Raw genomic sequence first — 14196 nt, forward strand, 5'->3', positions numbered from 1 at the left:
CCATGGGGTCTATTCTGCCTTTTGACCCCCTGCAGTTCCACACCTACAAGGAAATGGATGGAAATACCAAATAATTTCTTATGGACACGAAACTTTGCACACTGTGTAAATAAGAGTGTGGATACTACAGGTATATTCAACACCCCAAGCTGGTCTGCGCTGGTTTCTCAGCCCTCAAACCCATATCCCAGAATACTAAAGCTCCCCTTCCATTTCTAAGATTGCTCAGGATCTTGTTCCAACCAAGAGGGAAAGGTGACTACGTTAAGGAAAACCTCTCTCTGCATATTACAGAATCCTTTCATAGAATCACAGAATGGCCTGGGTTGAAAAGGACCACAATGATCATCCAGTTCCAACCCCCTGCTGTGTGCAGGGTCACCAACCACCAGCCCAGGCTGCCCAGAGCCACATCCAGCCTGGCCTTGAATGCCTGCAGGGATGGGGCATCCACAGCCTCCTTGGGCAACCTGTTCCAGTGCATCACCACCCTCTGGGTGAGAAACTTTCCATCACACTCATGCCTTCCTTCCACCCAGACTGACTATGTAAAGCCTTCTCTTCAGCTCTAGAACTGAGTCTTTCAAAATACATATTTGTCTCACCAGCCACAGGTTTATGCATCACCTTCCCAGAGGACAGCATAAGCACCAGTGAAGCACTGGGAAAGGAAAGGAGGAGGTGAGGAGAATAAGGCAGGCATCTCAGCACAACACTACCCTTATGGCAAACCCAGTAAGGACATCAGCCAAGAACGAAGGGTGAGAGAAGATGCTCTACGTGTTCAGAGAAGAAAAAAAGAGCTGGTGATGCATAATCATATGGCAGATTTGAAGTGTAGTGCATATAACCGCACAAAGGAACCAGAAGGCAGGAAGTCATGGAAAGCTCCTATCATTCAGCAGCTGATTTGATTGCTCTTTAATCAACTGCAGATTTCCTGTCATGTTGACATGGGAGATAGACATGAAGACTGCTTGCTTACAGTGAGAATGCAAGAAGAGGATTTTTAGAACACGCAAAGCAAAATAAAAATAACAACAACAAGAACAAAAGTGACTTTAAAAGGATTTACCATCTCCTCGCAAAGAGAGCAGGAAGATCTGTGTATGTCAGAAAGTGCTAACCCACCTAGGAGAAACGTTTAGCGCTCACCACGCGCTTCCATTTACTCCACGTTCTCCCATTTCTACACTTACTGCTTTCCTCGGTAAAAGATTTTTCTCTTCTGAAAAGTACAACATCGCTGAGTGCTCACAGATTAAACTTCCCTCATCGAGACAGATTTATTCCCAGCGCCCTTTCCACTTCAACTATGGAATCGCTCCCAGAGAGTAAACTGAGTGTGCTCTATTTAAACACTGGGTATTCAAATGAGGACTGCTTTCATTCATATTCCGGTACTGAACCACAAAATCTTAACACCCGAGCTTGCCAAAACAACTGCACTGGAGAAGAGACAAAATGTGTGAATGGACAGACAAAACGCATCGCATTTCAAAGAAAGCAAAGAGCACCAAGAGGTGTCTTCAATTTCTAATGCTTTTCTGAGCAACACAACTCGAGTGTCACTTCCCAAATATCAGTGAGCTACTACTGCCTTATATATTCAATGTGGAAAAGGTGATGCCAGAGTTCTTTTCTTTGACAGGCTGCCCTGACAGGCTGTAGATGTCCCATCGCTGGAGGTGTTCAAGGCCAGGTTGGATGGGACCCTGGGCAATCTGTTCTACTATTAGATATGGAGATTGGTGGCCCTGCTTGCAGGAGGGGGTTGGAGCTTCATGATCCTTGAGGTCCCTTCCAACCCAAGCCAATCTATGATTCTATGATTCTATGATAGGTGAATTAACTTCTTTACGCCTTTAAGTTTCATCGCTTACCTTTACAGAGCAGTGAATGATGGTTTATGGCCGCACAGCCTTCACATTCACATTACAACCAGGGTACAAATGTCAATGCTTGGTTGATAAAAGCATTCTAGCTTTGACAGTTTAAGCTACTTCTAACTAAATGTGAACAGGAAAAAAATCTGCAGTAGGATATAAAAGCATTGAAATGAGCACCCAAATCCTGAAGCCTCTCCTGTCAGAAAAACAAGCATTCACTTTTACTGTTTCCCCTGGAAATGTGCATTTTGGCCCAGTACCTCAGGAGCCCAAGTAAGTGCCGTTCTATTAAAACCTAACATTATTTGTTTCCATTAAGGTCACCAACCACCAGACCAGGCTGCCCAGAGCCACATCCAGCCTGGCCTTGAATGCCTGCAGGGATGGAGCATCCATTGTGTACAATAATATGTCATGTACAGTAAGATGCATCATGTAACAGTTTCATCTGGTCATCACATGTGAACTTGAGCTAATAGCCCCAATTAGCTGTTACATGATCGTATATCCAGAATATGACAGCAAGAAGCACTCAGCTTCAGAGAATTACTCAGGAATTAGTTCTGTCTACAAGAAAAGCAGAGATCATTATCTCTGTTTAAACAGATTTACAATGCAGCGTGCATGTACCAATTACTTCAAGTGCCTCCGTTACTTCAGTATTGGAAATCATTCACAAAAGCCGTTCACAAGATGCTTCCAATTGCAGAGAATACTGTGTGATTACATCTGGCAGCAGCCAGTTCACACATCCTGCTTGCAATCCGTCCACCATCTTTCTATTTACTAATGAAAACATTTTTCCCATGGATGAGCCAAAGTCACTGACCTCAGAATTCAAACAGTGAGATCACAGGATCCCAGAGCATTCGGGGTTGATGGCCTCGCAGTAACTGTGAGGGAAGCAGATGATTAGCAAATGCTGCTTCAGTGGGAACTGAAGTTGTTAAAGATGAGTTGAATGGAGAGAAGCTGGGCAAGGAAGTCCTGGAGCTTTGAGCTGACATGGTGGGGAAAAGTGAGGGAGCTTCAGCCTTGGAGCAAAGTCAGAGAAGGCAGAAACACTTTTATGTGCAGCTTTCAGGACCACGTTAAATAGGACACGACTTCAGAAACTCCAGGGAAGTATCTGTGTATTACATATAACAATACTTGTGGCGAATGAAGATGATTACTTCGGATCAGTGAGTCTGTTTCAATGAAAAACAAAGATCTGTTTTGATATCCTTTGAACTAAGACAACCACCCTAGAACTTCAGGTAAAAATAACAAGGCAATGCAGCCCAGTGTCTCTATTTTAGGAAAGGATTTGTGCCGCAGGCAAAGAGTTTCTCTATAGGGCTTCACTAAGCTGCTAAGAGACAGAAATGGTTTTTAGGCAGCGCACTGAATGAATCCTGATGGTTTTCTGAGGCTGAAAAGCAGCACGTTTAGCGATAGGTCAGGCGATGAATTTAAAGCACTTACAACTCCCTTAAAATTCAGGCACGGATCTCCAGTCGCTTTTATGCTGCCGACCAAAACAGCTCCATGAGAATTATGAACGCTGGCAATACCTACCAGGAAGCAATGGGAATGCAACCAGCTGAACTGTCAGAGCACACATCCAGGTGTTGACATCTCTGCCTTTTTGTCCCTGCTGGGCTTGAGCACCAGAAATTGGAGATGGAGCTGTTACACATTTGATGCTGTTGGCACTGAGGCAAGGTGCTATGGGTGCACCTGCAACAGCCAACAGCTTAAATCACACCTCCAGACTGCAAAGTAGACCGTGGTTCTTGGGATTAAAGAACAATCTCCTTCCACGTTAATGCCAGGATATACCACTAAGAAATGAGCTAGCTTGGGTGAAGTGCATGGAGATTCCAGCCTACAGCTACTACTGGGGTGGCCAGCAGGGACAAAGAGGTGGTTGTGTCTCTCTACTCTGCCCTCCTGAGGCCTCAAATGGAGTACTGTGTTCAAGTCTGGGGCCCCCAGTACAAGAAAGACAGAGAGCTGTTGGAGAGGGTCCAGAGGAGAGTCACAAAGATGATCAGAGGCCTGGAGAACCTCCTCTATGAATACAGGCTGAGGGAGCTGGGCTTGTTCAGCCTGGAAAAAAGACTGTGGAGTGACCTCATTGCAGCCTTTCAGTACCTAAAGGGAGCCTACAAAAAGGAGGGGAGTCAAATCTTTACAAGGGTAGAAAATGACAGAACAGAAGAAAATGGTTTAAAGATGAAGGAGGGAAGATTTAAGTTGGATGTTAGGGGGAAGTTCTTCACTGTGAGAGCAGTGGGGTGCTGCAACAGCTGCCCATAGAGGCTGTGGATGCCCCATCCCTGGACGTGTTCAAGGCCAGGTTGGATGGGGCCCTGGGCAGCCTGGTCTAGTATTAGATATGGAGGCTGGTGGCCCTGCTTGCAGCAGGGGGGTTGGAGCTTTGTGATCCTTTAGGTCCCTTCCACCATGGGCCATTCTAAGATTCTGTGGTTCTGTGATTTTGAACAACTGTCAGAATGAGGTTTTTGTGTTTATACCACATCTCTTGGCCTGCCAAATCCTCTCTAGAGCCTCCTAATAGTTGCCATTTTCCATTATCTGTCTAGAGCCAACCAAAGACCCGATCCCAAGGCACTACAGAAGCACGAGAAGAATGAAAGTAATCACCGACAACCTTATCCACACCATGACAACAGAGCACACAGCACAGCAAACTGCTCGCCTAGCCTTGCAAAAAAAGTGAAATCAGCTCTTCAAAATCTGCAGAGGATCAGTTGCGTTTTCATACATTCATTCATAAGATCCATTTAAGCAGCCAGGACATTGCTAGTACTGCAGCTGAAAGCTACTTATCCACCAATAAGATTGTTAATACATTGGCACTCGATTCCAGATGGACACAAAATTGTATAAGCTGTTTGTTGTTATCAATGATCTGACTCTTATTTGGTCACTTTATGCAAAGTTTCTCCTGCAAAGCTTCCTGCCAGACCCTTGCAGACAAAGGCAGGTTGATGCAAATGGTTTCTACACGGCACTCCTCCTTCATTACAAAATTACACGTGTGATATGCAACCAAATTGCATAATCTATGTAATTAGCTCATCCCAGTCATTGCCGCTGATGGAAACAGCTGTGAAGGTTAAACAGTAAGGAAAGTTAATGACATTTGTTCATAAGTAAGGATTGTAGCATTAAAACTGAGCAGCTCTGTTTGTATTTCATCCCGGAGCACATGTTGCTGAGACGACCACTGAACTGGAATACCCAAAGGATACCAATTTAAAGCCAACACCTGCTGCAATTGCAGCAAACCAGAAGGTGACTTCTGAACTGAGTAATGTCCACCAGCTGGGCTTCGGGGTGGACAGAGACCATTGGTATATTGCCAAGTGGTGTTATCAGTGTAATCCCAGTGACAGAGCGAAGCCCCACAATGCATAGAAATAGGACAACCCTCCGCCTTCCCTGTTCTCTTCATGTTCCTCCTCTACTGGAAAACCCCACTGCCACTGTAGGTCTCCCATATCAGACAGGCAATAAGCCTCCAGCTAGTCAACGTACCTTCTGCTTTAGTCTTAGAACGAAGAGGCAGTGCAGAGCCTCATTGAATGTTTCTTTCTTTTAGCACACTGTCTTTGTTTTGATTCTACAATATCTCCATCATCGTCTGAGAGCTAGAATTCCTCTTCATTTGTGCTATGGCGTTGAATGATGCATCCAAAACACGTTTTCAGAAGAAAAAAAAACCAAGTTCTTTGCAAAAACTGAGCTCAGTTTACAGAAATTGAAGACAATCTCCGCTGATACAGCAAGACAGTTCAATAATTTATCTTCAGAGGATCAAGGAACGAGACTAAACCTACTGGATAGGATATTTGACAACAGAATATGTATTACAGTAGCAAATGTAGCCTAGGAAACAATTCTGCATTGCAGAGGAGAGCACCAAGTAGCAAAAGAAACAAGATTTTGATAGCTAAGCATTCCCTTTGGCACGCAGAAAAACTGCAGGTGATGGAGACAAGCAGATCTGCACCAAAACAAAACCAAGAGCGACAGATGAGCTCCAAAAGTAGATGGTCAAATACAGAAACATATTGGCCACTGCACATATCACATGCACATATTGACAAATGGAGCTCACGGATACTTTGGTTACTCTGAGCACGTTAATCACAAACGTTCCGTGTCCCCAGATAACCACACAGAAGGATGTTTCCCATTCACTTCACGTTTTCTTGTTGAAAACAGAAGATTCTATTACTGAAAAAGAGCCCTGGAGACAATAATGTTACAATATTGAATTCCAACAGCCTACTTAGCACCCCGCGCATCTGAAAGCCCCGGTATTAAAACTCTTATAAAGGGCTGCAAAACACCAGTTCTGCCCTCAAAACTGTCTTTCTTGGGCAGAGAAATTAATGGCACCGAGGAATAAAGGTGACACTTCATCTGAGAACTTCTTGCACTCTAAACCAAAAGATCACAGCGGAGGTCTTTAGACGAGCCGTAAGGCTGCAGAGATCCTGATTTATTGGAGCTCCTTTACAAAGGGTAAGACCAGAGGGCAGGAGACCAAAGCATCGTACTTGAGGGTATGGAATGGATCTCATTTGTTATCTGTTCTGACAGTTAGAGGTGAAACCTGCCTACTACCACCTCTTTCAAACTGGCACAACCACAAATGCTCTCTACTGATCGCAGCTGTGTATCAGAACAGCCCCACATATTAGTGGTGTCCTGGGCATGTAAGGCATGCCATGGCCGGGTCTTTGTATTCCCAGTGAAAGATGCTCTTTTAGGGCAATTAGTCACAACCAATCAGTTCTAATATGTGGCTGTGCTCCTGTTGCCTGCCTGCCCAACAACTCAAAGGCCCAGAAAGCCACAGGAGAGGCAGCAACAGATCATTAAGAGAAACAGTCTATGGACAACCCTTTCCATAAGAGAATAGAAACTGAGCAAGCATTTAAGCCAAACACACTCAACACCAAGCCAGACAATGTTTCATTTGCAAGACAGGTACATTGGCTCGGCCATTTTTTTCACTTTCTCTTGAGTTTTAGCTTGCTCAGAGGCTCCAGGTGGCACTGCTGTCAGCTATAGAGCAAGGGAAAGAAATCAGCACTGCAAACAAGTCAGCCCCAATAAGACGAGAGAGCTTTAAATTCTGATATCTGATCTGTGTGTTTCCAGACGGCTTCAGAGAGCCACCCAGGTGTGTTAGGGACTTCTGCATCAAGAATTAACCTCACTGCTTAAATGCAAGGACAGGTTCATCCCAGGGACATCTGGAACCAAGTCACTGGTGCTTTCTTCTAAGAGCTGGACAGCAGCTTTATTCCTCTTAAGCCAAGATGGAAGAAGATGCAGATAGAAAAGTCAGAGTTCAAGATTTCAGCAAGCATTACACAACATTCAGAACCCAGACACTTGAAACTTCCAGCACTTAAAACTATTCAACTTCATCTCAAGAAAGCTATTTTTATCCAGTCCTTCTACCTTGAGTATCTGCCTTCCAGAAAGAGCCATCAATGAGTCATCAGCAGTACAGGATTAAATCAAAGCAATTAGCCCTGCCTCTTCTAGTTGATTTTCATTAAGGCAACACGGCAACAAGACAGAGGTCAGTGCCCTGTGAGTCTCACTTGGTTCCCCAGAAATCAGGCAAAGTGTGAACAAAAGCAAACAAGATGGTGCAGAGCAATTGCACAGATCAGAAGGTAAAAATATATGGAATCCCAACAGGAAACTGAGCACTCGAAGTCACTAGAAACACTTCATTTCCAGAAGAAAGTGGTTAAGTCAGTGCCAGGTTTTCAAAGTTACTCCTGTATGCAAAGGGCTGGCTGGGCACCCAACTTACTAAATGAATTTATTCTAATGAGTTTTAAGAAAACGAGTTTTTTTCTCAGGTTTGCCAGAAGCTGAGCACACCTCATGGTTGATTTCCATACGGTTTGCGGAGCATCAGTGACTTATTCATGTGTCTGCCCCATTCAGGGTATGTTCAGTGCCTGGTCAAGGTGCTGCAGGAATAGGGAGCCAGGAATGGAAGCACACCAAGGTGAGGTAGGCAGGAAGCATACAGCTTACCTAACCGGCTGGAAAAGTGATTTAAAATAGCAAAACAAATTCTCTTCAGGCCCCGTATTTGCAATCGGTTGTTCTACTTCTGCTCATCCATTGAGTGCTGATGTAATCACAGCAACCCAGTCACGGGTCTGCAGCTGAAATCTAGCAGGGAATCAGCAAAACAAGGATCTCTGGTACCTTACACAGACTCGCTGAAAAATCCAACTGCTATTTATCACATTTCTAGTTACAAGAGAACATTTGACATGCTCTCGTGGCAATGTAAACTGAAACACGCTGCCGTGATGCCTGCCCTCTTCTGCCAAACCTGCCTCTCCAGTGCAGCTCACAGATCCATCCATTCCCTCAGCATTCACAGAACGGATAAAAGAAAGCTCTAAATGGTTCTTGGGAGAGAATAAAACTGCTATTATTGTTGTTGTCAGAATTCATTTTGTAGGAGAAAGGAGACATGAAGGCGTTACCGAAAGATTAGGATAAAAAAGGCAAATTCAGGCTGAGAATGGGACAGGGATGACCAAATGATAAGAGAAAAATCTTTGTGATGGTCTTTGAGATCTCTACAAGAACAAAAGAGGAACCTGCAGCAAATGTCTGTATTCAGAGTGTTAAATCTTCTCCCCTCCGGGCTGGGAAATACAGAGCACCATCCTAGATCCATTTGGGTCCACTCCTGTCCTTTTTGAGGGGGGCTCTGAAGCAGAGCAGAGATCCAAAAGATCTTCTCTCCTTTCCCTTCCCAAACCAAAATAAAACAGATAAATCACAACCCTTCTTATTTTAGTGCTGTAGAGAAGGTTTCCTTAGTCACAACCAACAGCTGCGAGCTGACAGGTGGAAATGTTCATTTTTAGGGAGGCCCAACATGAGGCAGACGTGCTAAGTATGAATTATTTATGCATGAAACTTAATTGAAGTGGGGAACTCAGAAGATCAGACTGGATGGTTGAAATGAACCAAGTAGGAGATCCTGACTTCCCTTAGTGCAAAGCACTGGTGAGGGACTATGAAAGGCTGTGACTCTACAGAGGACCTGTGAGCTGGCAGCAGTCACCTGGCTCCCTGCAGCCTCACATCACTCAGAGAACAAGTGCTCAGGACAGTTGTCCAAGTGTATTCCAATACACAGATGCTGATGTTTCAGGTATTAGTGGCATAATTCGCTATTAATTAATACTCTCAGCACTGAGAAAAAGAGTCAATAGGAGCTCACAGCTAAGTTTAGTTGAGATGGTAACTTCCTGTTTTGTCTTACTCATTTCCATAGCACGTTTTCTGTTTTCCATCTCAGTCTCTGCTCCCTGGCTGACTCAGAAGGACAAGGAACTGCATTAATTCATGGGTCATTCTATAGTTAGCACTTTCCAGCTATACAGAGTTTTGGACAGTGCAGGCACATTGGGAAAGATTCTTCCTTCTTCCATTTTGCATTGGCTTCTGCAGGTACACCAACCAGAATAGGAAAGCCCAAGCAGGCATACTCCCCTTAGTGAGCAATACAGGCAGGCAGGTAATAACAGACAAGGAGTAGGCTGATGTACTCAACAACTTCTTTGTCTCAGTCTTCACTGGCAACTGCTCTTCACGCAGCCCTTGAGCAGTAGGGTGGTAAGGTGGGGACTGGGAGAGCAACGTCCTTCCCACTGTAAGCAAACATCAGGTCTGCAGCCACCTGAGCAACCTGAACATCCATAAGTCTATGGGTGTCGATGAGATTCATCCCCGAGTCCTGAGGGAAACGGCTGATGTAATCACCAAGCTGCTTTCAATGATGTCTGAAAAGTGGCTTGGGTTGAAAGGGACCTCAAGGATCACCAGGTTCCAACCCCTCTGCCATAGGCAGGACCACCAGCCTCCACATTTAATACCAGACTAGGCTGCCCAGCGCATCGCAGGGAGGTTGGACCACATGGCCTCTAAAAGTCTCTTTCCATCTAAACAATTCTATGATTCTGTAATTTTCCCAGGGAAAGATCTTTATTTTTAAAACACCGAGACAGTTTTGGTTCTTATTGTTTGCTTCAATAGATTGCTTCTTCTTTTACGGGTCTCTTTTGGAGCAGCATCCGGCCCTCCAGTTTGTTTCCAAGCACTGCAGCACTTTGTCAGCATAATGCGGCCCGAGTTTTATTGATCTTAGGGATTTGTCCCAAGAGATTGCTGGTTACTAATTCCATGAGTAACATCTGATAGGAATTAAACAGCTCTGAAAAAGGAGAATATGTACTAAAAATCCACCTCCCTCCCATTTCCATGGGATACCATATTTCTCATTGTCTTTCCCAGCTACTAAGAATGCCTACTATAAGCTGATATCAAAGTAGTAAGCAGTGTTGTGGTCCACACTGAGTAAGGGCTCCGTTTTCACAGGACAGCAGACCACAAGCAAAATCTTGCATGACATTGGCAGTCATAACTTTACTGGGACCCAGATACAGCTTAAAACACTGCTCTTCCAAAGCCATAGAAATTGCAAAAATTCACCGTTACGTGAAGAGCAAAGAAACTTCCAGGCCACTGAAAAACAAAGAAGGAAAGACAAATAACAGGGAACAGAGCTTAGCACTTCTCATCCTTTAGCAGTCCTGGTGAAGCCAGCACCAGCTGACCCCTCCAGCCTGCAGCCTGCAAGTGCTCCCTCAGGCCAAGGACAGCCGGGCTCCTTCCAAACACCCTCCACCTCCTCCTTCACCACTATATTCTGGTCACCCCTTCAGGGAGCCCTCTTTACCACCCAGCAGGATGTGGCAGCTGCTAAGGCATCACTGTCAGTGATGACAGCGGGACAACATCCAGGATCACTGGTCACACCAGTTCTCATTACACCATCCATCATTTCACCCTCAAGTGTCTCAGCGCAGATGCTTGTGGACACTTTACCTGCACTTTAAGTGACACCCTGTGGCTGAGAGGAAGAATTACGGGTGACCATTCCTTCAGTGCCATTCCAATGACACTCCCTGCAAGCCAGAGCATCACAGTCACACCCTGGATACGCCTTCCCCAGTGAGCTCTCAGACCTCATCCTCAAACAGCACGGCTAGGAGGAAGATGGTCATGATGGAGAACAACCAAAGAAATCCCACCTCCACGTCAGAGTGCCCACACTGATGTAACTGGGTGGGATTTTTCCCTCTCATTTTGACCCTCTGAGATGAGCTTTGTATCCCACTGTAACGCATTTGGTTCTTCCCCTTTCCAGTGTTCTCATGAGCTGTTCCCTCTTCCATACCTCCCTAGACCCAGAAGCATGTGATTGTGCAAGCATTATCTGATTCCCAATTTGTGGGAATCATCTGTTTGCCATCTGGAAGTAGCTGTTTAGACAACAGCTTGCTCAGGCAAGCAACAGAAAGGCGCACTAGACATCTTAGAGAAGAAACATCCCAAAACCCACGCTTTGCCGTGGGGCTCAGGCTCTCTCAGAGGCCCATCCCATTGCAACAAGCCACTGCTCCAAGCAACCCTAGGAGATGAGTGCTCTGCCTCAAGCTCGAGGTCAGGGCACAGCAAGGGTCAGGGCAAAGCAAGGGTCACAGCCACCAACTATTGTGCCAGCTCCAACAGCCCTTGGCATAGGATTGGAACAGCAGCAGCAAGCCCCAGCTCTGGGAAATGTGTCAAATCTGCCCCAAAGATCGAGCCTAAGCTTCAGAGCATCCCAAGTAGGCAAAAGAGTATCACAGCAAAGCCAGCTCATAGCTGGCTGGTGAAGAACAAAAACACTAATCACTGTTTAATTAGCTGCAGAAAAGGTCCCTCAAATAACTGAAGCAGAGTTAGTAATCTTCATATTTTACTACATGCAATTAGCTTCTGTTCCGCGTTCAATAAACATCACGCACTTCGCAGGATGACAGCAGCAGGAAAGATGAGTTATTTTCATTTCCCCTTTTGTTTTCAATGCTCTATTTCCAACTACAAAAGCAGGGAGATCTTTTTACGGCAACTTACACTTCACAATGGAAATGGGAAGAAAAAGAAAAGAAAAACTCGAGGGGAAAAAAACGTAAAGCCTTCCTCATTGTGTATGCACTGAAATCAAGAGCTTCCCACTGCTTTATCTGTGGAAGAACCCAACCTAAAGTAGCGAGAGAAAATGAACGAAGACGGTTGAAATTTTCATCTGGTTACAACTCTGCTGGAGTCAAGCTGACCTCATCAGCCGCAGACTCAGGCTCTTCAGAGAGACTTTTACGAGCTTAAAAATATGTTTTATTCCCTCCTCCAGAATTCCAATTCCGCCTTTATTTTTCCTCTGCTGTGTTGTTTTTTTTTTTCCCGTTTCTCATCCGCCTCCTTCCTTTTAACTTCCATGTGCTCTTGACTCCCTAACTGGCAAATAACTGTTTTGGTCACCCCAGCATGACTGGAGACTTTCTTTTATTAACTTTCTGTGGTGAGTCCATAATTAAAACTGGCTACAAAACATCTTTTCTTGACCCAAATCTCCTCCAGTCCTTGAAGAGCACCTTGGGTTAAAAGCATTCCAAGCATCTAACAAGGTGACAGGGCTTAGTAACACCTCTCTAAGTCTGAAAACACACATGCATTGCCTTGCAAAAGGAGAAAGCTTTATATGTGACCTTTGAAACCTCATCTCGGCAATGTGTTTTAAATATGCAAAGAGCCCTTTGGTCCAAATGGCAGCACACCAGCACTGCTCAGCATCCGCTGGCTGCCACTTGGATGCTTCCTCTTGCCTCATCCTCCTCCCCAGCCCACACCTCCACTGCATCCAGCTGTGCCTCTAGGAACTGCAACTCATGCTGACAAGAAACCCTTGATGGACAATTAATTTCCTTCCATCCCTAAAGATGAAAGGCCACCATAGCATAAACAGTCTCCATCTATCGGGGACTTGACTTTCAAGGACGCAGCCTTAGATATCAAGCCCTAATAATCACTCAGGAGAATGGAAGCCGTGTGTGTGTGATCAACAGAACTGCCCAGGATGGTAAAATACACAAGGTAGAACACAAATGAAAATGTTAATTGAGCCTCTAGGCCAGCAACTTATAGAAATGCATGTGTCAGGATGGATCTTATCCACACAGTTTGAACAGGACTCTGAGACCAAGGATTTCCAAGCAAGGCTCGTGTTTTATATACAGGTTAAAGCTAATACTCCAGCAGAACTCTGAACAATAATTAATCAGAAATAAAAGCAGCACAGGTTAGATCTTGCCAAAACAACGGCTGTTTAACCTCTGAAAATTAGCTCTTTTGCTCCTTTAAAAATAATCTCTTGAACCCCCCCTTGAAAGTAAAAGAAAGAGAGCTATTAATTCACTTCTTCACCCTTCCCTCATCACACAAAAGATTACAAATGATGGGGCAACAAAGAGCTGCAGGAGTTGTTCTTTCAGTGTGAAGCAATTCGTGTCAACAGATAGAGCTGTGATACCCACACCAGTGGCTCACCCTCTCCCATGTCTGGCCACACAAACAGCAGCCCAGCTGCTAAGTCACCATCCTTCTCCACAACACATCCAGTTGTACAGCCAGCGAGGAGAAGGTGGTGAGCACAGCCCTGTAACAGACAGTGAGGGACCAGAGCACTGTTAGGTGCCTGTGTGCCTATCTTCAGTAGCAGAAAATAGAGAAAATGAGGATGCTTTTTGCAATACCCCAAACATTCGTCTGAACTGCCTGTCTCAGTCAAAGAGCTTTCATGTAGTGAGAAAGAGACGGGCTTTACAGAGAGAGCTGCAGAGACCTTCTGTCCCCGCTGACCACAAAAATACTATGACCTCCTAAGGCCAGACCCCACATTGGGTTTATTTCAGCTCAAATGGCACCTGGCACAATACCCACACCTCCACTGCCAACCCTTAAATGAGGTCTGGGAAAGGGTGAAGCCAGGGTCCACGCTTTCTGGTCACCCAGGTGCATGACATGCACCTGAGCTCCCCTGGGCTGACCCTGCCTCCCCACCAGGTGCTCAATCACTGCTTCAGGCTGTGATTTAGCATCTCAACAACTCAATCTTAATCTACAGACCAAAGGCTTTCAATGCTTCCACCTCTCACTTGCCACCACCATCTGCCATGCTAAGCCGGCCCAGAGAGCTGTCCCACCACAAAGCCAAACTCCAACCAGCCATGCACAGCTACCAGAGCCATCTCTTGCTATCCAATGAACACTAATCCTGGAATTCCCCATTATAAAAGGCAATTTGCAATGACAGGAAAGAGTTGAAGTAGACATACTTCAGCCTGCG

The 14196-nt window shown here is 45.2% G+C and overlaps 1 protein-coding gene across 2 annotated transcripts in view; it reads right to left on the reverse strand.

Moving 5' to 3' along the window:
* Positions 1–14196, reverse strand: part of CRHR2 (corticotropin releasing hormone receptor 2) — a 114333-nt gene that overhangs the window by 62182 nt on the left and 37955 nt on the right. The gene's annotated exons all lie outside the window — the stretch shown is intronic.

The sequence above is a fragment of the Excalfactoria chinensis genome, chromosome 2 (assembly GCF_039878825.1).
Source record: "Excalfactoria chinensis isolate bCotChi1 chromosome 2, bCotChi1.hap2, whole genome shotgun sequence".
NCBI classification, from domain to species: Eukaryota; Metazoa; Chordata; class Aves; order Galliformes; family Phasianidae; genus Excalfactoria; species Excalfactoria chinensis.